Below are 21460 nucleotides of genomic sequence, written 5' to 3'. Positions count from 1 at the left end.
TACTCTACAACTTAACTCTCTAGTGAGATCCACGTTATAAAGTCAGAAAAATGATAGGGGAACATTGTTGACACTTTTCCTTTTCCACAGCCTTCTATATAGTAGATACTTGTGATTCAAGACATACCGGTAAATCTAATCTAATATTTATATTGTTGATTCTTGTTAATATTGATGAACTAGAAAGAAACCCGTGCAAGGATCAATTTAAAACTGGGCAAACTGAAAACTTGACCGAGTGGAATCTTGAAGAGTTGAAAATAGGCCTATAACCATCCTCGGTTGATTAAGAATCTATATGCAAAATTTCAAGTTGGTCAGTTGAGTAGTTGAGACGTGATGATGCGTCAAACATAATTCTCCTATCCCGTACCTGTATAAGCCAGTTCTTTCCTTTATTGACCGAGCGAAGTGAGGTCTAAGATTCAAGTCGACGGTTTGGCATTTCTCTTAATGTTTAAATGTTTGTATGTTCATATGTTGCGCATTTACGGCGAAACGCGGTAATAGATTTTCATGAAATTTGACAGGTATTTTCCTTTTCTAATTGCGCGTCGACGTATATACAAGGTTTTTGGAAATTTTGCATTTCAAGGATAATATAAAAGGAAAAAGGAGCCTCCTTCATACGCCAATATTAGAGTAAAAATCAGACTATGGAATTATTCATCATAAATCAGCTGACAAGTGATTACACAGATGTGTGGAGAAGCCAGTCTATTGCTGTATTTCCATAAGGTCTATAGTTTCAATCAGGTACTTGTGGATGAGAATACTGCGTGAGGTCTACTGTTCACAGAAATACTAGTTATAGTATAGATAAAATCTCCAATATCAATATGTAAATAAATTAAAACAGGGGACACAAGACATAAACAGATTGAAAACACTTAAGAACTTACATTATAAACGGAAATTTCCGTTTATTTATGTCTTGTGTCTCCTGTTTTAATTTATATTACAAACTTTAAAGGGTTTTCTGTTATGTGCTACAATATGTAAATAAAAATATGAATCTCAGTAGTACCCTTTTAAATTATTTTATCACAACATGTTCCGGACATTCATGCCATTTTCAAGTGATTTGAAACATTTGAAATAAATAAATACTGCTGGAAGATTCTTATTTTTATTTATATTAAAAGTAGCCCTAAAGAAAAAAGACAAACTCCAATAAATTATATTCACCAAGAAAATATAATTTTGTCATGATTTAATGATAAATGTTTATTGGTTGAGACTAAATATTTGATTGTTATGGCGTACGAGCGATTTGGCGACAGTGCGGAGGTAGAAAAGGATAGAGCTATCTGCTTTGTCTAATGACAGACAAGGATAGCAACACCAATGTTAATCAGGTGCTGACTTTATAACTTGAATCTCACTTTAGTAAAATATAAAATAGTAAGCTATAGTGAGGTCCACGTTATAATGGCAGTGTTTGATTAGCAATGGTAATGCTATCCTTGTCTTTCATTCAACAAAGCGGATAGCGCTATCTCTTTCTCGCTATACTCTGTTGCCAGATCGTCTTTCAACAATGTAGAATAAATTAATAATTGATAAACAAGATATTTCTCTTATAAAAATTCATTGTGGAATTATTGAAAAATAAAATTTCTTGCTTAATAAAATATAATAGATTATTTAAAACGAGAATGAACAGTTAATATTACATCAATAAACCTGTATCAGCTACCGTTTATAGAAGGCATTGACAAGACAGAGGATCGGCAACGTTGTCCTGCTATCTTTCTCCACTGTCATTATAACGTGGACGTCATTGTAGGTGGTAAACAACACCTATTTCAAAATTAATTTCACTAGTTTAATAAAATAATGATTGTGCCCATAGGCTGAGAGGAGAGACCACACACAAAATACAGCTCGGAAAAACTTAGTCTTATTATTTCTCTCTCTCTCTCTCTCGCTCTCTCTCTCTTATTTATCTCTTAAGTTTGATTTAATTTTATTGTCAATTTTTGTAAATGTTACCATAGGCAACAGCCTAGTAACAATTATCAATAAATATATCTATCTATCTCTCTCTCTATAGGGTTGTGTGTCAGAGAGGACCTGGAGTCCTAACTCCGCCCTAATAAAGGCATATAATCAATCAATCTCTCTGTTCCAAACTAGAAAAGTGACTCATAAAGTCCCTCTCTAGCTCTAACACATGTGCACTTGTTTACATCAATTCTGTTTTTGTCGTCAGTTCTCTTGTTCACCCAATCTACTCATCATTCTTCTCCAATAATTCTCTCTCTCTCTCTCTCTTTTTTTGGTAGAGAGTTAGTGGGAAGGATATTTTGAATATTCTTTCCGAAGAATGTACATTGATATGTCCAAAGCTCCGCCAATTTATGTAGATGCATAACAATATTATCTTTAGTTATTAAAAATTGCTTTCTTCGTATCATTATACAGTTCAATATAATTTTCTTAGTCTATAAAATGTTAATTCATCTATAATTTTGCTGTATTGTAAGCTATTGTATATAAGTGTATAAGCCAGTATATATTGTAATCTACATAAATAAAGTACTCAATCAATCTCTGTCTCTCTTCCTTTCTCAGATTCGAATTGCATAGGCTACACATATCTTATCTATTAATTTTTCTAGTCATTTTTTCCTGCTTCAATCCCATACTTTTATTGTATCCTCTTGTATTTTTTCTTTTTCACTTTCACCTAGTCTACTTCTTTCTAATCTTCCTCGACTTTGTCACCTTATCTTCTTTTTCTGCATCTCCTCCTTCTTCCTCTCCTTCTCTCCAACTTCTTCTTCTCCTCCTTCTTCCCCTTCTTCCTCCATCTCTTCATCTGTTTCTTCTTCTTTTCATCCTTTTCTTCCTCTCGACCTTCTACTTCATCTACCTCAATCATTTCTTCCACTCCCTTTACTGCTTCTCTTCTCCAACCTCACACTCTTTTTCTTCTTCTTCTGCATCTCCTTCTTCTATCTCTTTCGCACTACACACATGGCTTTTAGGGTGTGTAACGCCCAGCTATGCTATTCAAGTGGGCGGGCTTACTTTGCTCGGCTTTTACTTTCCTTCTTCTTCTTCTTCTTCTTCATCATCATCATCATCATCCTCATCATCCTCTCCCCTAATAAATAAATAAATAAATAAATAAATAAATAAATAAATAAATAAATGTTTATTTCCCAAAAAAAACTAAAACTACAACATCAATTACACAAAATATTAGATAAATTACAATATTACATACAATAGTTAGTTACAAAAAATTCTTATAATGTGTCCTCTACTTGTTTAGTTTTTCTGTGTGGAAATTGACCTACTCCACTATGGCGTACCATGTTCTAGAGTAGGTATTGTTGTTTTTTTTTGTGCGTATTATTAATTAGTTAGTGTTTAGTAAGTCATTAGGTGGTTAGTTGTTGTTTGAAATAATGTTTTCTATGTTCTGTCTTCCTTTGCTCATCAACCAATTGTGTACTATTGTTTTGAACTTTCTAGGATGATTAATCTGTTTAAAGTTTGCAGGAAGTAGATTATATAATTTTGGTGCTAAATGATTGAAATGTCTCTGGTATAGTGCCTTCCTTGCAACACTAGTGATGAGAAGATTCCTGTATCTGGTGTTGTGGTTGTGGTTTCTGGTTTGAAATGTTGTTGGGTTCTTGTGTAATCTGCATAGTATCTCCTTGGAGTAAAGCTGTCTTGGATCCATCACGTCAAACTCATTGAATAGCTGGTCTGATGAATAGCGTGGAGGCTTCTGGTTGATGACCCTCATGATCAGCTTCTGTACCCTGAGGAGCGGTTCGATGTGCAAGAAGCTTGCACCTCCCCATCCCACAATCCCATACAGCATGAGGGACTGAGCTAGAGAGAAGTAGATAACTCTTAGACATCCCTTGTCGACCAGTGTCCTCAGAATCCTGAATCTGCAGATAGTCTTCCTCAGTCTCCCGCATAATTCATTGAGATGATGATCCCAGCGCAGAAAAGAGTCCATTGTAACTCCCAGGTATTTCTGTGACTGTTTCCTGCGAACTGTATATGAAGTGTTATTCCGTTGATTCTTGATTACTATCTCATCTCCTGTTGGCTGTCCATGTTGAGTCGCCGAAAAGGTCAGAAAGAAGGTTTTCTCGCGGTTCAATGTTAGCAGATTTTCACTCAACCAGCGAGACACCCTCTGAAGTCCAGTCTCGGCTTCTCTCCAGGTCATCTCCCAGGTCGGTTCAGAGAACAGTAGAACAGTATCATCTGCAAAGGTGGTGATTGATCCATTAATTTCCATGTTGCATAATGGGTTTATGTAGAGAAGAAAAAGAATTGGTCCTAGTACTGTTCCTTGTGGCACTCCAAACTTTACAGTCAGCTTGTTGCTTATACATCCATTGACTCTGACACATTGTGTTCGGTTTGATAGGTAGCTCTTGAAAAGATTCCATGCGACTCCTCTTATTCCATAGTTATCAAGCCTTGAAAGAAGAATGTCATGTGACACCGTATCAAAAGCCTTCTTTAAATCTAAGAATACTGCCAATGGTTTCTCTTCAGTGTTTATTTTATCGGCAATCTGAGTGGTCACATAGTGGATAGCATCATTTGTACTGCGACTAGATCTAAAACCATATTGGTTTGGCGATAGAAGATTATTTTTTTCAAGAAAGCTGATCAGTCTTGTTTTGATACACTTTTCAAAAATTTTTGATAATGTACTTAGTAATGATATGGGTCTGTAGCAATTCATATCTTTCTTATCTCCTGTTTTGAAGATTGGACAAATGACAGCTTCCTTAAGACACTGTGGAAAAACACCTTCCTCAAAAATTCTGTTTGCAATATGTGTTAAAGGCTTGGCAAGTATCGTATTATTCTGTTTGAAAAAATCTGGTTTTAAATTATCGAGTCCAGGTGCACTATTATCTTTAAGACTATTAATGATTTTTATCATTTCGTCCTCACTGACAGGTGTAAAGAATAATGACCGGCAGACTATCTGATCAGCTGCCGCATGCTCATCTGCGCCATTACAATCGCTATTTAGAATGTCCTGGGCCAGTTTTGATCCAATACTAATAAAAAATTCATTGAAAGAATTTGCCATATCTTTATCATCATCTCCCAATTTCAATTCTCTCCCTTCCAAGTTGATTTGGTGGATTTGTGTTCTTGGCCGTTGCACTTCGGTTATTTCTCTTATTACTTCCCATGTTTGCTTGGAGTTGCTGGAAGTTTCAAATCGCCTTGAAAAGTATTGTTTCTTAGCATTTTCTATTACAGTTGTTAGTAGATTTCTGTACCTTCTATAATACTCTCTAAGCTGTAGATTCGCTGTATTATTCTTGCTTTGTCTGTGTAATTTATCTCTCTTCCTTATTGATGTAATTAATCCATTTGTAATCCAAGGCTTAATTTTTCTTTTTGTGTGCGATACTCTATTAATAACTTTACATTCTTCTGTGTATTTCTTCAGTATTTCTATCATTTTCTTCAAAGCACTATCAGCGCATTCCTGCAGGTACACGGAATTCCAGGTCTCATTTGTTAGTGCTAATGAAAGTTTATTATAATCAATACTTTCATAGTAGGGTTTTCTTCTGTTGTGATTGTGTTCCACCGCATCATATTTAATTCCCAGAATAGTTATAAAATGATCTGTAATAGAATTTGGGAAAACTATTGGTATTATATCTTTTTTAAAGTTTATCAGAATATGATCTATACATGAAGCGCTATTATTTCCAATACGAGTTGCCTGCTTTATACAATGTAGGAATCCATATTCACTGAGTAGATTATCATAGTCTTCCAGTTGCCTGTGCTGATTTGGTTCTTTTGTGTTGATGTTCAAATCTCCTAGAACGATGTGAAAATACTTTCCATTATCATTCAAAATCTGCCTCAGATCAATGAGAAATTCTGTTAAGTCCAAGTGTGATGGAGATCTATATAACGCTGTTATAACAAAAGTATCTTTCCCAATTTTTAAATGCATATTCAAACAGTTGGCTTGCCTAACTGCAATTTCTTTTATTTCGACAAAATAGTCGGATTTGACATAAATTATTACTCCATCATTCTGTAGGATATTGTTTTCTGTTTTGTAGCAGGTATAATTATTAATTGATTTCAAGGAAACACCACCAGCAATCCAGCATTCCGTTAAGACTATCACGTCGAAATCCACGTTCAGGTCTTCCAGTTGAATAAGAAATTCTTCAAAATTTTTATGTAGCTTCTGATGTTGAAATTAATGATTTTCAAGTTGAAAGGTTGGATTGTATTGTTGACATCTTGTGAATTTGGAATCGAAAAGTCCTCAATGTCTAATAAATCCAAATCCTCCATCAAATCAGCCATTTTTGTTTTTGTTTATAAAATCTGAATAATTAATAATAATAATAATTATCTGAATAATTCTATATTCAGATGAAGAACTCATTGCATGCAATTATTACAGAATCTCCATTCACTCATTCATAAAACCAGCTGAGACGTTTTGGAGCCATCACACAGACAGACCTTCATTCGCTGACACATGATTTCAGCTGGTTAATATACAAATTTTACATCAACAAAAATACGGGCTTATTATATCAATTGAGCGGTTTTAGCCATTTATTTTCTCATGCGTTATCAAGATAATGTATCACATGACCACCTTCTCATAATTAAAAAAAAGTATTTGGATTCATATGAGGGTCAAAGATGTTAAAGCGACAGAGAAATATTGAAGAGTAATTTTTCATTTCAAATAGGATCCCAAATGAAACCTACAGTCTAATTATTTTTGTAAGATAAATATTAAGCAATTTTCATCAACTATGTACAATTAGAAGTAACGGGTTTTTAAGATTACAATACAGTGCGAGTTCAAGCACCACCTCCCTAAACAAAGCCGTAGTGCATTCGTGTGACGTCAGCACAGGTAGGGCTCCTACACCAATAAAAATTCGTTGATTTCAGCTGATCTATATCAGCTAGAGTTTCTATTGGTCTGAGAGCCCTACCTGTGCTAACGTCACACGTACGCACTACGCCTTTGTTTACGGAGGTAGTGGTTCAAGCCAGGGGGTCACTAGTATAATTGAATCACTAACTGCAGAAGGGGATCTTGTCCAGTTTTCCTAATTCTACAGAAGAAGCAAAAAACTACTTTATAGGAAAACTAACGAGTAGAATTATTTAGTATTTTATGTGAATATGTATAGTTATATTGTACATGATAATATGTAATTACTGACCTAAATTTCATTCTACAGAAGTTTTAAAGTTTTAAGTTTAAGTCTACATTTTTTATGTCTTTCATTTCTAGAAAATTTATGGGTAGCATGTCCTTGTGTTCCATAGAAAGTTGTAGATTCCACTGGGTATTTCTTAAACGAAATTTATCAACACGCATACTTATAGTTCAGTTTAAATGATAGCTACTTGGTTAAGTGGCTAGAATGAAACCATGAAGAAAATCATAACTCCAAAACAAGAGATGATTAAGACTTGAAACAAACGGGAGTAGATTATGAATTTCATTCCAAAGAACTTTTGTTTGACACTTTATATCTAAAAATCGTCATTGAAAGTAGTTATACAGAAAACATACTCTTTAAAAATGAAATGTTTTTGAAAAAGTGCATTTTTGTCGGTTAAAATCAAGTTCTAGGTGGAAATGTATAAAAACAAACTTTGTAGGATAGTTTATTGTGATTCGATTCGCGTTTACGAGAGGTCTCTATCATGAATGGTAACCATTCTATGACCGTTTTAATGAACGCTGGATCCGCCATTTTGAATCAGCCATTACTTGGCTCAGTCACGACCCCCAAATGCGCATCAAGTGGTTCGGATAAAACAGATCATCTGTCCAATATTTAAACATTATTAATTTTTGCTAGCACCGCTAGCACTACCTACAGGAGAATTTTTCTATTTACAGCAGAAAGGTAACATGTCCAGGACATGTTCCCTATCTGCAGTAAGTGGTCAATATCACATGTTGTTATTAAGGCTTTATTGACTGTGTAGAAGTTCCATCTCTACAGTAAACGATACATCTATCCATATAAACTTCATTCAGCTAATAAAAATAAAAATGAAAATTTTGGACACTGTCCCTTCTGCAGTTAGCAATTCAATTATACTAGATTTATTTTCTTAATAACTTTCAAAAAACAAATAGCAATCAGCTGGATAAGTCACTACAATTTTTTTCTTACACACTTTCTATGTAATGCTGTTGTTTACTGAAAAATGACGAAGGAGTGGGTCAATTTCTTTGGTCAACGAACTCGATCTGTATAATGATTCAAAGAATAAGGGCCGAATTCCGAGCTCGGGATCTAGCTAAGTTCTAGACTTCAAAGAGCTGGAGTCAGAAAATTAGCTTTCCAAAACGGGGCCTAATCGCAGTTTTTATGATAATCTTTATTTTCTCATTTTTATAATTGAAAACGTTTCTTCTCGACGAAATGAAACATTCCTAAATAATTCAAAATACCTAGCTGAAATTTTACACTATCTTTATTTTATTTTGTGTTCAATTTTCTACTTTTTCAAAATTAAATTTAAACGTAGACTGCGATCAAGCCCCGTTTTGGAAAACCAATTTTCTGACTCCAGCTATTGAAAGTCTATAACTTGGCTCGGAAACCGGCCCTAAGTGTTGAAAATTTGAAGTTGATTCATGAAAGCAATCGAGAGTAATCGTCGAACAAACAAACTTACAAACGGACAACGACTCGAGACTGAATAGTGAGGTCCACGTTACAATGACAGTGTTTGATTAGCAATGGTGTTGCTATGCTTGTTCCTCATTCAACAAAGCGGATAGTGCTATTTCTTTCTCGCTTTGCTCTGTTGCCGGATCGTCTTTTAACAATGTAGAATTAATAATTAATCAACAAAATATTTTATATTAATTATGGAAATTTTTATGAACTTATTGAAAAACATAATTTCTTGCTTAATATCAATATAATTGATTAATTTATACGAGAATGAAGAGTTAATGCTAATAAACCTTTATCAGTTTCCGTCAAGACAAGACAGAGGATCGGCAACGTTGTTATGAATAAATAAATAAATGAATTTGAATTTGAACATGCAAAATAAACTTTTTTTGTTATCCTATCTTTCTCCACTGCCATAACGTGGACATTACTATAGTCATCGGTAAGAACTCGCTACGCTCGTTCAACTGTTGACAACAAGCAACGCAACGAATTGCCCCGTATCAAAATCAAAAGAGCTTACTATCTATGGCCGATTCAATCTATGAGGTGAGCTGTCTCAACTCACCTCCCTTACTTCATGTTATCTATTCACTTTCAACTGCCAGTATTCCTTATGGATAACACCAATGCTTCCCATTAATCTAACGCTGACAGTTTAAAGTTAGTCTCACTAGTAATGAATAACTTTAAAAGAGTCAGTATTCCTCATAAATAAAAACCAATGGTCGCCATTCAACTAATTAAGACAGATAGAAAAGAATCTGACTATAGTAATTTTATTCTCTAATACAAGTTCACCCACACACTTCCTGTCCTGTGGGGCCGAAAATAACACCAAAAGGTAGAAGAAAGAGAAGGAGAAGAAGATACAAGAAGGAGAATAAGAAGAAATAGAAAAAGAAGAAGATGATGATGATGATGATGATGATGATGATGAAGAAGAAGATGATGATGATGAAGAAGAAGCAGATGGAGAAGAAGATGCAAGAAGAAGAAGAAGAAGAGAGAAAATAGAATGTTATCAGGTAGATAAAAGCGTTATTTGTAGTAGATGAAAGTAGAACATAAACATGAAAACATCTAGGAAGACAGCAGTCAGCAGATATGACTTCAAAATATGAAGACAGAAATAATGCTATAGTGAGGTCCACGTTATAATGGCAGTGGAGAGTGTGGCAAGGAGAAGAAGGAGAAGAACGAAGAGGTGAAGAAAAACACAAAAAACAGTAGGAGGAGGAGAAGAAGAAAAAGAGGAAGAAGGACGAGGAGGAGAAGAAGACAGGAGGAGGAGCAGAAAAAGAAGAAGCAGGAGGAGAAGACAGAAGGAGGAGGAGGAGGAGGAGGAGGAGGAGGAGGAGGAGGAGGAGGAGGAAGAGAAGAAGAAGAAGGAGAAGAAGAAGAAGGAGCAGGAGAAGGAGAAGGAGAAGGAGAAGGAGAAGGAGAAGGAGAAGGAGAAGGAGAAGGAGAAGGAGAAGGAGAAGGAGGAGAAGGAGAAGGAGAAGGAGGAGCAGGAGGAGAAGGAGGAGGAAGAGGAGGAGGATGAGGAGGAGGAAGAGGAGGAGAATGAGGAAGAGAAAAAAGGAGAAAGGAAAGAAGGACAAAAAGAAGATCAACAACAAGGTAGAGTGGATAGAGTGGAGGAGAAGGAGAAGAAGACAGAAGAAGGCAGGTGAAGAACAAGATAGGAGACGAAGAAGAACAATCAATTCTACAGTAAGGTCCATGTTATAATGGCAGTGTTTGATCAGCAATGGTATTGCTATCCTTGTCTATCATTCAACAAAGCGGATAGCGCTATCTCTTTATCGCTTTGCTCTGTTGCCAGATCGTCTTTTAACAATGTATAATCGATAATTTATCAACAGAACATTTCATCCTAATTATGAAAATTCATTATTTAATTATTGAAATATATAATTTGTTGCTTAATAAAATATCATTGATTATTTTGAACAAGAATGAAGAGTTAATATTACATCAATAAACTTGTATTAGATACCGTCTATAGAAGGCATTAACAAGACAGAGGAGCGGCAACGTTTTTCTCCTATCTTTCCCCACTGCCATTATAACGAGAAAGATAGGAGAAAACCGTTGCCGATCCTCTGTCTTGTCAATGCCTTCCATAGACGGTAGTTGATACAGGTTTATTGATAATGTAATATTTACTGTTCATTCTTGTTTAAAATAATAAATTATATTTTATCAGGCAACAAATTATATTTTTATAATTAATTTTCATAATTAAGATGAAATATTTTGTTGATGAATTATTAATTCTACACTGTTGAAAGACAATCTGGCAACAGAGCAAAGCAAGAAAGAGATAGCACTATCCGCTTTGTTGAATGATAGACAAGGATAGCAATACCATTGCTAAACAAACAGTACCATTATAGCGTGGACCTCACTTTAGTGAGACCCCGGGCTAGGGAACTCGCTCACAATGCCACTGATATTCTTTTCAGCTGTTCGTTTAAACCCCGTATGAGACTCATTATGATAAATGCATCCATATCTACATGTAAACGTGGTTCAGCGTTAGGTAAACGTAGTGTTAGCATATGGCCCTTAGGCCCGTATGCAGATGCTCGGTTTAAACTTGAGTTCAAACCATTGATGGGCTAAACGCAGCTTAAACCGTGCTTCTGCATACCAGTCTTAGTTGTGCTGAATAAACCCGTTTAAACTAAACGTTTAATTCGTTTATTGGTGGTTTAAACGGCGTTCAAGTTCAAACGCGTTTACTGTAAACGCAGTTTAGACCGAGCATCTACGATATTTCAAAAGGCTTCACTCTAGTTAGTATTGAATATCGGGGACCGAGCTTCGCTCTGGAGTACAAAAGCATAAACAATTTATTACCAAAGAATAAATTTCAACATTCATAGTTCATACAGAAATGTTCTATCTTATCAAAGTAAATTGAGATTAATTCCAAGAGGAATGTAAAAATTTCCCTCACAAAGGCCCGGTTGCACAAAAGCCGGTTAAATTTTAATCCTGATTTGAGTTCATGTAAACCAAAATAGAGAAGACCATTTAAAAAAGATGGATCTACTGGAATTAATCAGGATTGAAAACAACCCGGCTTTTTTGCAACCGGCACTAAGTACCTGATTGAATGATTACAAAAGTTCAACAGCTGAGTCATAATTTTGACACAGTCCAACACACATGAACTCGCTCACACACTTCCATCATCAACTGACGACGAAAGAATTGTTATCAGCTGTTTTTCCAAGGATGAATAATAATTATCCTTTTAATGTCCTTCAGCGAGTTTTCCCAGGGATGAGACCTAGTGCAATAGAATATTTATATTATAAACCTACTATGTTCTGAATTTCGTGAGAATCTATAGAGCCGTTTCCGAGATTCGGTGAAATACAAACATATAAACATAGATTGCTCGTTTAATAGTATAGGATTCTACCTATAGCGTACATGGGTTGTACTTTGAGGATATTATTATGAGCTAGCCTATATGAATGTTCAAAGTAAATGCAGGAGAAAAATACTAAAACGGAGAATGCACTATAACGGGGTGTACTATATCGAGGTTCCACTTTTGTCATATAGTGAGGTCCACGTTATAATGGCAGTGGAGAAAGATAGGAGTACAACGTTGCCGATCCTCACTATCTTGTCGGTAGCTGATACAGGTTTATTAATATCAACTGTTCATTCTCGATTAAAATAATATATATATATATATAAGCTTATGCTTTTTGGGCCAGCATGTGGAAGCGTCAGTTATGACTTGTCATAATTTAAAAAACACAAAACAAATATTACATTGAAGGACAGTATGCTATATGCAGTATTACTGCATATTTTGGAATGGCCTCTATGGGTCTGCCTCAAATGTCAATTCTCTGTAATACTCCTTCGATCCATTTAAGCCCCATATCACTTGCCGCATGCACCTCCTGCAATCCTCCCTCACATGGGAACAGAGGGCAGTTCGAAACCAAGTGCTCCATTGTCTGTATCTCGCCACATTCACAGTATGGGTCAGGTGTAAAACCCCATAAGGCAAGAGACTGGGCGCATCTTCCAGTAGATGTCCGGAACCTGTTCAAACAGCACCACTGCCGGCGGCCAAGCAGTGTCCCTGGCACCTGTACATTTGGATCCTCAATTAGGTGTTTATTCTTTACTGATGAGGAGGACCACCTTGCCTTCCAAATTGTTTCAATATCCTGACCATTCTGATCATCTAATCTCAGATACCTCCTAGATTGTAGCCGTCTTGCTGGTGCATTATTTAGCTCCTTAGCTATTGGCAACTCATTCCTTGAGACAACCCTGTTAACAAGTTGTCTTGTCTTATTCAATCTGCGGAGGTCTGGTGGCAGGACATTACAAAGCACAGGTAGCCAGTTGGTCTCTGTTGGTCTTAATGTGCCACTGATTTTTCTCATGGATTCATTTAGCTGCACATCGATCTTTCCCACATGTGCACTATGTGCCCACACAGGTGAGCAGTATTCAGCCACACTGTACACCAAGGCAAGACTGGATGTTCGCAGCGTTCCCACATTGCAACCCCAGGTTGTTCCAGCCAGTTTGCTTATAATATTGTTTCTGGTCTTTAACTTGTCTCTTACACCCTCCAAGTGATGGCGGTATGTTAGAGACCTATCAAGTCGCACACCTAGGTATCGAGGAGCTTCCTGATGTGTCAGTCTCTCTCCACAGAAAACAATATTTAGCCTTCTCCCTGCATCCCGATTACTGAGATGAAAAGCTGTTGTGACTGTCTTGGTTGGGTTGGGTTTCAGGTGCCATGCCTTGAAGTATTCTGCCAAATTTTCCAGATCTCTGTTGAGCGTAGTTTCCAATACCTCAAATGAGGAATCTTGTGCCACCAAGCCAATATCATCTGCATACACAAATTTCTGTGCTCCTGTGGTAGGGAGATCGGCGGTATACACATTAAAGAGCATCGGGGATAGCACGGAGCCTGAGGTAGTCCATTCTGTATTCTCCTCACAGAGCTTTCCATACCACCATGTGCCACCCTCAGCGTTCTATTCAATAGCAGGGATCGTATGAGGTTGACAGTTGCTCTACATTTCAATGTCCGTGTAAGTTTTAGCAGCAGTGCACTGTGCCAGACTGTGTCATAGGCCGAGCTAAGGTCAAGAAATACTGCCCCTGACTTCAGCTTCCTCTCAAAACCATGCTCTATGTAGGTTGTGATGGACAGCACTTGTTCTTCACAGCTACGGCCTTCCCTAAATCCTGCCTGTTCCTGTGGAAGAGACTCTTCTACTCTTCCAATAATCCTGGACAGCAGGACACGCTCAAAAAGCTTAAAGATGACAGATAGGAGTGATATTGGTCTGTAGCTCTTTGGGTCACTAGGCTCCTTTCCTGGCTTCAGAATGGCAACAACTTTTGCTCTCTTCCATACCACTGGTGTTCTGGATTTCTCCATAACAATTGTGAAGAGGTTAGTTAGCCAGTGTATGGCCTTGGGTCCCAGGTTCCTTATGAATTCAGGAAGGATGCCATCAACTCCAGCAGCTCTACCCAGCTTGATGTTTTTGATTGCAGCTAACACCTCACTATGGTTCACTGGACTCACAAAGCCAGATCTTTCAGTACATCTACGCAATTCTCTTCTCAGATGTCGCTTCATATGCAGTAAGTCTCTGTGTGGTACATTGATATCGCTAACCTCACATATGGTGTCAGCTATTACATCAGGTGAGACCGTTGCATGGGTTGTGCTCACTTTCGCTGCTCCCAGTCTTCTAAGAAGATTCCATGATTTTCTACTGGAATGAGTAAAATCCATGCTCTCCATTGCAGCCACCCATCTGCTGCGTCTCTCCTCATCCAGTTTTTGCATCAGCTGGTTGGCAGTCTCATCACTGTGTGAATTCCTGTATTCTTTGAGGAGGTCACTACACTCCTTACTCCAGCAGGGAATGTAACTCTTCCTATGACCTCTTGGCATTGATCTTTTAGCCGCCACATAAATCAGTTTGGTGAATCTATCATAATTCTCAATAGACACTGGGATTCTGCTAACAGTCTTTTCTATCACTTCTGTGAAATGGGCCCAGTCCGCTCTACGTAGATTCCATCTTGGCATTTCTCGATTTTGGATAGATGGCAGCACCAATCCAACTTCAATGACTGCGACACTATGCTGGGTTCTTGGAAAGCGGGATTCTATTGTTCTCTCAGTCATCAGTGGCCTACCATTCTCAGAGCATGTCACAAAACAGAGATCTGGTGATGATGTTGTTCTCCAGCGTGCAGAATGGAAAGTAGGGCTCTGTTTTGCATCAAAGACCAGGAAGCAGCCAGCTCCCTCCATCCACTGCTCTAACTCTGCTCCATCAGCATTGACATGACTGTACCCCCATAGTGGACTGTGTGAATTGAAATCTCCTGCATATATACATGGGTGTTCTGCAGCCGGTAATGGAGAAGTGCTCCACCTTTCTGAGGGAGGCTTGTAGACATTGAAAATTGTTGTGTGTCCATATTTTATCCCAATGGAATGACAGTTTCCATCCACAGCTGTACATAGCATGGCCTTGTCCTGGGTAATATATGTGGCAAGACCATGCTTGTCATGAAGAAGAAAATTAATCAAAGAATACCCTGGGATTTTTAGCCTGCTCTCGGCATTTGTAGCAACATGTGTCTCTTGAAGGAGTATTATATCTATTTTGAGGTCCCTCATCATCTCTCCACATATTTCAGCCTTTGATCTAGAAATTCCTTCAATGTTGAGCTGAGCAAATCTTAGATTATTATGCCTAATTTCAAGCAGAGTATTGTCATTATAATTTTGAGATAGCTGTGTTGAGCCCTGACAAGGGCTGTTTTGGCCCATTCGACCGGGAGACATTTGTGTCCGGTCAGCTTTTCTGAGGCTTACACCTTGGGGCACTTCAATTACTTTATGCAGTGACAATTAATAATTTCCCTGTGCTACATCGCCAATATCCAACCAATACCAATACCCCCGGGACGCAGAATGTTATTTATATTAGGAGCCGTTTGGTTGGTGTAAGAAAGAGGGTACAAAGAATGTTGGAAAAAGCAGGTGTGTGGAAAAGGGGGAAAAGGGTATGATAGGTGGGGGGGGGGGAAATAAGGAGGTTTCAAAACATCAACCTGGCTCTGGCAGATGTTATGCCGGTCCGCTATGGCGGTTATGTTCCGTTTTTGTTCACTTGACTTTAGCCTTTTCAAGTCAAGCTATCCAGCCGCACCGCGAGGAGGCACGCATCTTTCATATGATTTCTATCTTTTAGAGATGGTAGAGTAAGGTCACGTTCAGAAAGATGCCGGAACAAAGCGGCCGATTAAAATAATAAATTAAGTTTATTATCAATCTATCCAAATTTAAAAGTGTTTGTTTTATCTAATTTATATTTTCAGATTGTGATTATGTAGAAATTAAATGGACATAATCTATGTATAATATTTGGACAATTTGAAAGTAAATTAGGAAATTGAAGAAGTTTTGGGCAATAGCCTGTTTTTTTCTTTTCCAATCTTTGTATTGTTTGTGATAACCTAATAAATAAATTATTATTTATTGAGCTAGAAATCCTGTTTTTCAATGATTTTTTTAAAATTAACATGAAATATTTTGTTAATAAAATAATTATTAATTCTACATTTTTAAAAGCCAACCAGGCAACAGAGCAAAGCGAGAAAGAGATAGCGCTATCCACTTTGTTAAATGATAGACAAGGATAGCAATACTATTGCTAATCAAACACTGCCTTTATAACGTGGACCTCACTATAGGTGTGATCCGTGGTCTAGTGAATAGAGTGCTTGCGTAGCAGCATAGAGATCCCGGGTACAAACCCTCTAATTACCAAAAGTTTTTTAACCAGATCACTCCCGTGTTATCGGATGGGAACGTTAAAGTGTCGGTCCCGGCTGAAGTATGAACGTTGTAAGACCTATTGACGGATTAAATAATATTATTCAGGCGAGGTGGAACCTTCCCTCAAGGGTCTCCCTATCAACAAACCCATACGAATTTACTATTTTACAGTCTCCCCATCAACAAAAGCCATACGAATTTACTATTTTACAGTTGTCTTATAGAGATGGTATCCTTTCACACCAAAAAAGGGGAATTAGTCAATCGCATTGTCCAAAGAACTTAATCTGTATAATGGACCAAAGTGTTGAATATTTAAAGTTGATTGATGATAAAATATTCGACAGTATTATCGTCAAACATGAAAGCCCACAATAAGGGACGACTTGAGTCTCAAGTCAAAAGTAGGAACTCGATAAGCTTGTTCAAAAATAATTTCTAACCGATTTGGAACACACGATAAAAGAACCATATAAGTTTACATGAATAAACTTCTAATGGAAACTTGAGCATTTAGTGATTGGAAAAGTTATGTCATAACTTATTAATAACACTACCTATCTTATATATTATTTTATATGGTTTGGTTCACTTTCAATTACAGTACCTATTATAGTATTTTAATGTTTTCATCTATCGGATTTGGTGGCTCACTACAAAATATACCGCTATTCATTATTTTAGGTCTGTAAACAAAATAACTACGGTAATGCATTCTAAACAAAATTCAACTTCCACCTAAATTTCCAGCAATTTTCAAACGGAATTGAGGATATTAAGCCTACTAAAATTTACTTTATCCTCATTCGCCGACTATCATTCACCATGAACCATTTTTCCAAATAATGTTTATGTATCCTTTCAAACTATTTAAACAACAGCTTAAATTTACTGCAAGACATCCAATAAATCATAATAGTTTTATGAGGAAACTTTGGACATTAATCAATAATCTACAGTTACAATGTTCTAGGTTAAGTCTCCTTATTTGTATCTACAAGTTTCATGGTCTAGTTCATTCATTTTTTGATCGAAAAATAAAATTTTTGACACAGAATTCGACATTTTATTCTGATAGAATCGTATAGAATCATTAGATTTGTAATAATATTATGTATAAAACGTTAACAAAAAATGAAAAAACGCATACTGTGCGAGATTCTATTCTAGGAGCAAGTTAGTGTACTTGAGGACAAGGCTATGATGTTAGGTTATCAATAGAAAAATTCAGTTTACTCACGTCTTATCGAGTTAAATCCTTAATAAATAATCATTTGGTGAACACTTGACACAAATTATTGTAAACTAACTAATTTACTACACTTAACACTGTGATTCATCAGGATCATCACTGTTTTTTATAGAAACACATTCACACTCTAGCAGACACTCCTCAAAAACTCAAACGAGATGAATGTAAAAATCTCCAGAAATGGAAACTGAGAAACTCCGACCATGCTGCTAGTGGTGGCGAAAAATGAAACTAGGAAGGATGAAATCAAAATGGCCGACTTTTGGCGGTGTATTTGAATATCCGATCAATCAGAAGAATAAATTGTAGTTTTTTAACGAGCGTCAGCGAGTTCTCACTTTCGACTTACTGAAGGCCAAAATCTTTTTGAAACAGAAACAGAACACTCCCTGTTATTTTGTAGATACTGTGAGTTATATCAGTATTTACTAATTTTTTATTATATACATACATACTATACATTCATCTCAGTAGCTGAAGTAGGTAGATAATTGAACAAACGTTAGCAAGCTTTATTACTTACTGTAGTCGGTGCCCGTCTGTTTGTATGTTCTACAATAACAGAAAAATTGATCAGTCAGCTTCAAATATTGTGAACACGTATTCTCTGAACCTTTTTACAGATCAAGTTTGTTGAACAACAACTCACTCATTCGTCCTTTTTCAGGATAAAAACATTGTAAGTGCATAAGAAAAAAAATTGTTATGATTTATCATTTAGTTAGCTAAAGAATTCATTGCATGCAATAAATTACTACAGTTTTTCCATCCAATCATTCTGATCTGGATCTGAGCCAGCTGGTGAAAGGACAATAACGATGGAGGTATTACTCTTCTTACAATATAAATTTCTTCAAATTATTTTCGTTTCAAGAATCTGCATAAAAAAATATAAATATAATAAAACAAAGAAATATAAATAGGCAAAATAGCGATATTGTGGAAATGCTATTGAACACACCGACAGATACTGGTACATTATAATTATTATTAAACAAAATTACATCGGAAATATTATCAAGATTTTTGTTCAATTGTTGCTAAATTATGAGTAAGGTGGATTTGAATATATCATGTAATTTTCATATTCCAGTCAATAAAGAATGATCTCTTTTAAAGCCCGGACTGCTATTGAATTTCACCTCCTCTGAAAAAAAACTAGAAATCATTGGGTGATGTTCACTGTTCATGCTTCCAGTCTGCTAATAAAAACTCCCAAAGAACCAATAGTATTATTCTTCTGCCAAGCAAGCCAGAAATTCATTGGTTTCAAACAGGGTGTCCATTGTATCAGGCTCAGAAAATTCCCCTAAATTTCCCTTATATATATACAGTGTGTTCTGAAGAAAGGTGCCCATAAGTCAGGGTGTGATTCCTCTCATCAAAAGAAGAAAACAAATTTTCAATTAACATAGGTCCGAAAATGCTTGGATACCAAGTTATACAGAGTGGAAGATTTCATCTGAATTTCTGTGCCCCTGCTGAAACGAAGCCCTACGGGTATTTGTTGGCTGTTAATTAAGATGTACAATTTAGATAGACAAAATCTGTTAAACTCTCTATTTTTCATGCGTTTTGTATGTAATTAAGGATTATTTTTTTAAGTTTGCATTTGTCTAGACTTATTCTAGATCTTTTATTATTTGTCTTATTCTAGATCTTTTATTATTTGTCTTATTCTAGATCTATTATTATTTGTCTAGACTTATTCTACATCTTTCTCTTAGAAACTAAATTTTCTACAAGTTCTGTAATAAAATATTTCATGTTTATTGTACATTTAGCATAGTAAATCTGCTTCAAACCTTAAAGAAACTTGTTTTTCGGGACCAAGCTTCGCTTATTCCGTCACATATCTTAAAAATACTATAGCTAAAGGTCTGGAAACGGTTTTATTGAATTTCTCAGTTCATTTTACATAAAGTACGCTAAATTGTACATCGAAATTAACAACCAAAAAATACCTGTAGGGCTTCGTTTCGGCAGGGGAACTGAAATTCAGACGAAATCTCTCGCCCTATACCGTATAACTTGGTAACCAAGCATTTTCGGACCTATGTTAATTAGAATTTTTTTTCTTCTTCTGATGAGAGGAATCATGGGCACCTTTATGGGCACCTTTTTTCAGAACACTCTGTATATCACGACTTTCCCCACCGGTTAAAACAATTGATTAATAAAAAGAATATAAAAACTTGTAGTACCCTTTATTAAAAACTTTAAAATATTTCAACTAAAATGTTTCATTTCCTTTTTATATATGCAGCATGCATAGGTATGCAGGTAACATTTTTTCATTCAATTGGTTCTTCGCATGTAACATGTTTTGTGAATATGGTTACCATGAACTGTGACTGGAGCTGATAATGGCAGAAAACAGTTCAACTATATTATTAGTATAGCACCTGAAACCGTAAATATCGAAAAGTGAAACAAAAAAAAAACCACAGCCTCGATTTTAATCTTTAATAGCTCAAATTGTTCGTTAGGATGTGTAGAAAAAACGCTATAAGTTTTCAGGGCGGGGAAAATTGAATTTAACCCTTTAAGGGTTAAAAAAGGGGTAAAAATGGGTAAAATAAAAAAAAGTTATAAAATTTCAAAAAAAAAAAATGCGAAAATAATTTAATTAAAGGCCCAAATTTTTTTGAAATATTGAAAATTAGTTAAATACCAATGTGAGATACAAAATGAGCCCAACGTAAGGGTTAAAAAGGGCACATTTATGGGCAACATTTGGTAACTTTCGTTATATTTCAATAAAATTTTTACTGCGTGTGTTTAAAAGGGCAGCGATTTAAAAAATGAATTGAAATGTTTGAAACTTATATATTCCATCATCCAAAACCCAAAGGGCAGCCCTTAAGGGCAAAATGTGTATGTAGCGTTAAATTATCATAAAAATTTATTTGAATGTTGTTTTAATGGGAAGCAACTTAAAGAATTAGAACAAAAATTTTATAAATTTAATTTTCCCTGCAATTTTATGGGTCAAAGGGCAACCCTTAAGGGCAAAAGTGCTAAATTGCATTCGATTTTCATGAATTTTTTTTTATTTTAAAGGGTACTGATATAGGCCTAAAAAATAATTTGAAACAATAATTAATGAAACCAAAGTACACTTTATTAATAAATAAAATATTTTTACAATTTTTTTAAATTGTAAATTTTTTAGGAACACGTGGACAGTAATGTACATAAATGTGTATAATTTGAAAAAGCAAGTACAAATTGCTGAAAATCTTACCTTATTAAGGCTCTAATAATAAAAATGTAGAATTCTTCGAAATATTTAGTTGTTTTTTATTAAAAGAATAATTATTTAATGCAAGCACATACAATTTCATACACAACAGAGAACGACTTGAAACACAACTATTTTTTATTATACGTTACCAAAACACGGTATTAACGAACCACGGTACAAAACCTTGAGTAAATTACCGCGTTTGAAATTTTTTTTCCCCACTGCGCAAGTATCCAACAACAATAGAAATCCAGACTCCTCTCTAGCGAACACGTTCTATGATCGGCATCATAGCAGGGCGCCGAAGATAAAATACTTGTTTTTTTATAACGAAAGAGAAGTAAAAACAACATTTTTATGTTGAAAATTTATTT

The 21460-nt window shown here is 35.8% G+C and overlaps 2 protein-coding genes across 5 annotated transcripts in view; one reads left to right on the top strand and one right to left on the bottom strand.

Moving 5' to 3' along the window:
* Positions 1-18038, bottom strand: part of LOC111048268 (integrin beta-PS) — a 92833-nt gene extending 74795 nt beyond the window's left edge. The window contains exon 1 of one of the 4 annotated variants that reach the window (XM_022334142.2): positions 17828-18038. The gene's annotated coding sequence lies outside the window, so the exon portion shown is untranslated. The remainder of the gene's footprint in view (positions 1-17827) is intronic. The other 3 variants (XM_039440738.1, XM_039440737.1, XM_039440736.1) reach the window with 3 other exon arrangements.
* Positions 1-21460, top strand: part of LOC111058137 (sodium channel protein Nach) — a 475868-nt gene that overhangs the window by 334051 nt on the left and 120357 nt on the right. The window lies entirely within an intron of this gene.

Source organism: Nilaparvata lugens, chromosome 14 (genome assembly GCF_014356525.2).
Source record: "Nilaparvata lugens isolate BPH chromosome 14, ASM1435652v1, whole genome shotgun sequence".
Classification (NCBI taxonomy): domain Eukaryota; kingdom Metazoa; phylum Arthropoda; class Insecta; order Hemiptera; family Delphacidae; genus Nilaparvata; species Nilaparvata lugens.
This window is presented reverse-complemented; position numbering and strand designations above follow the sequence as displayed.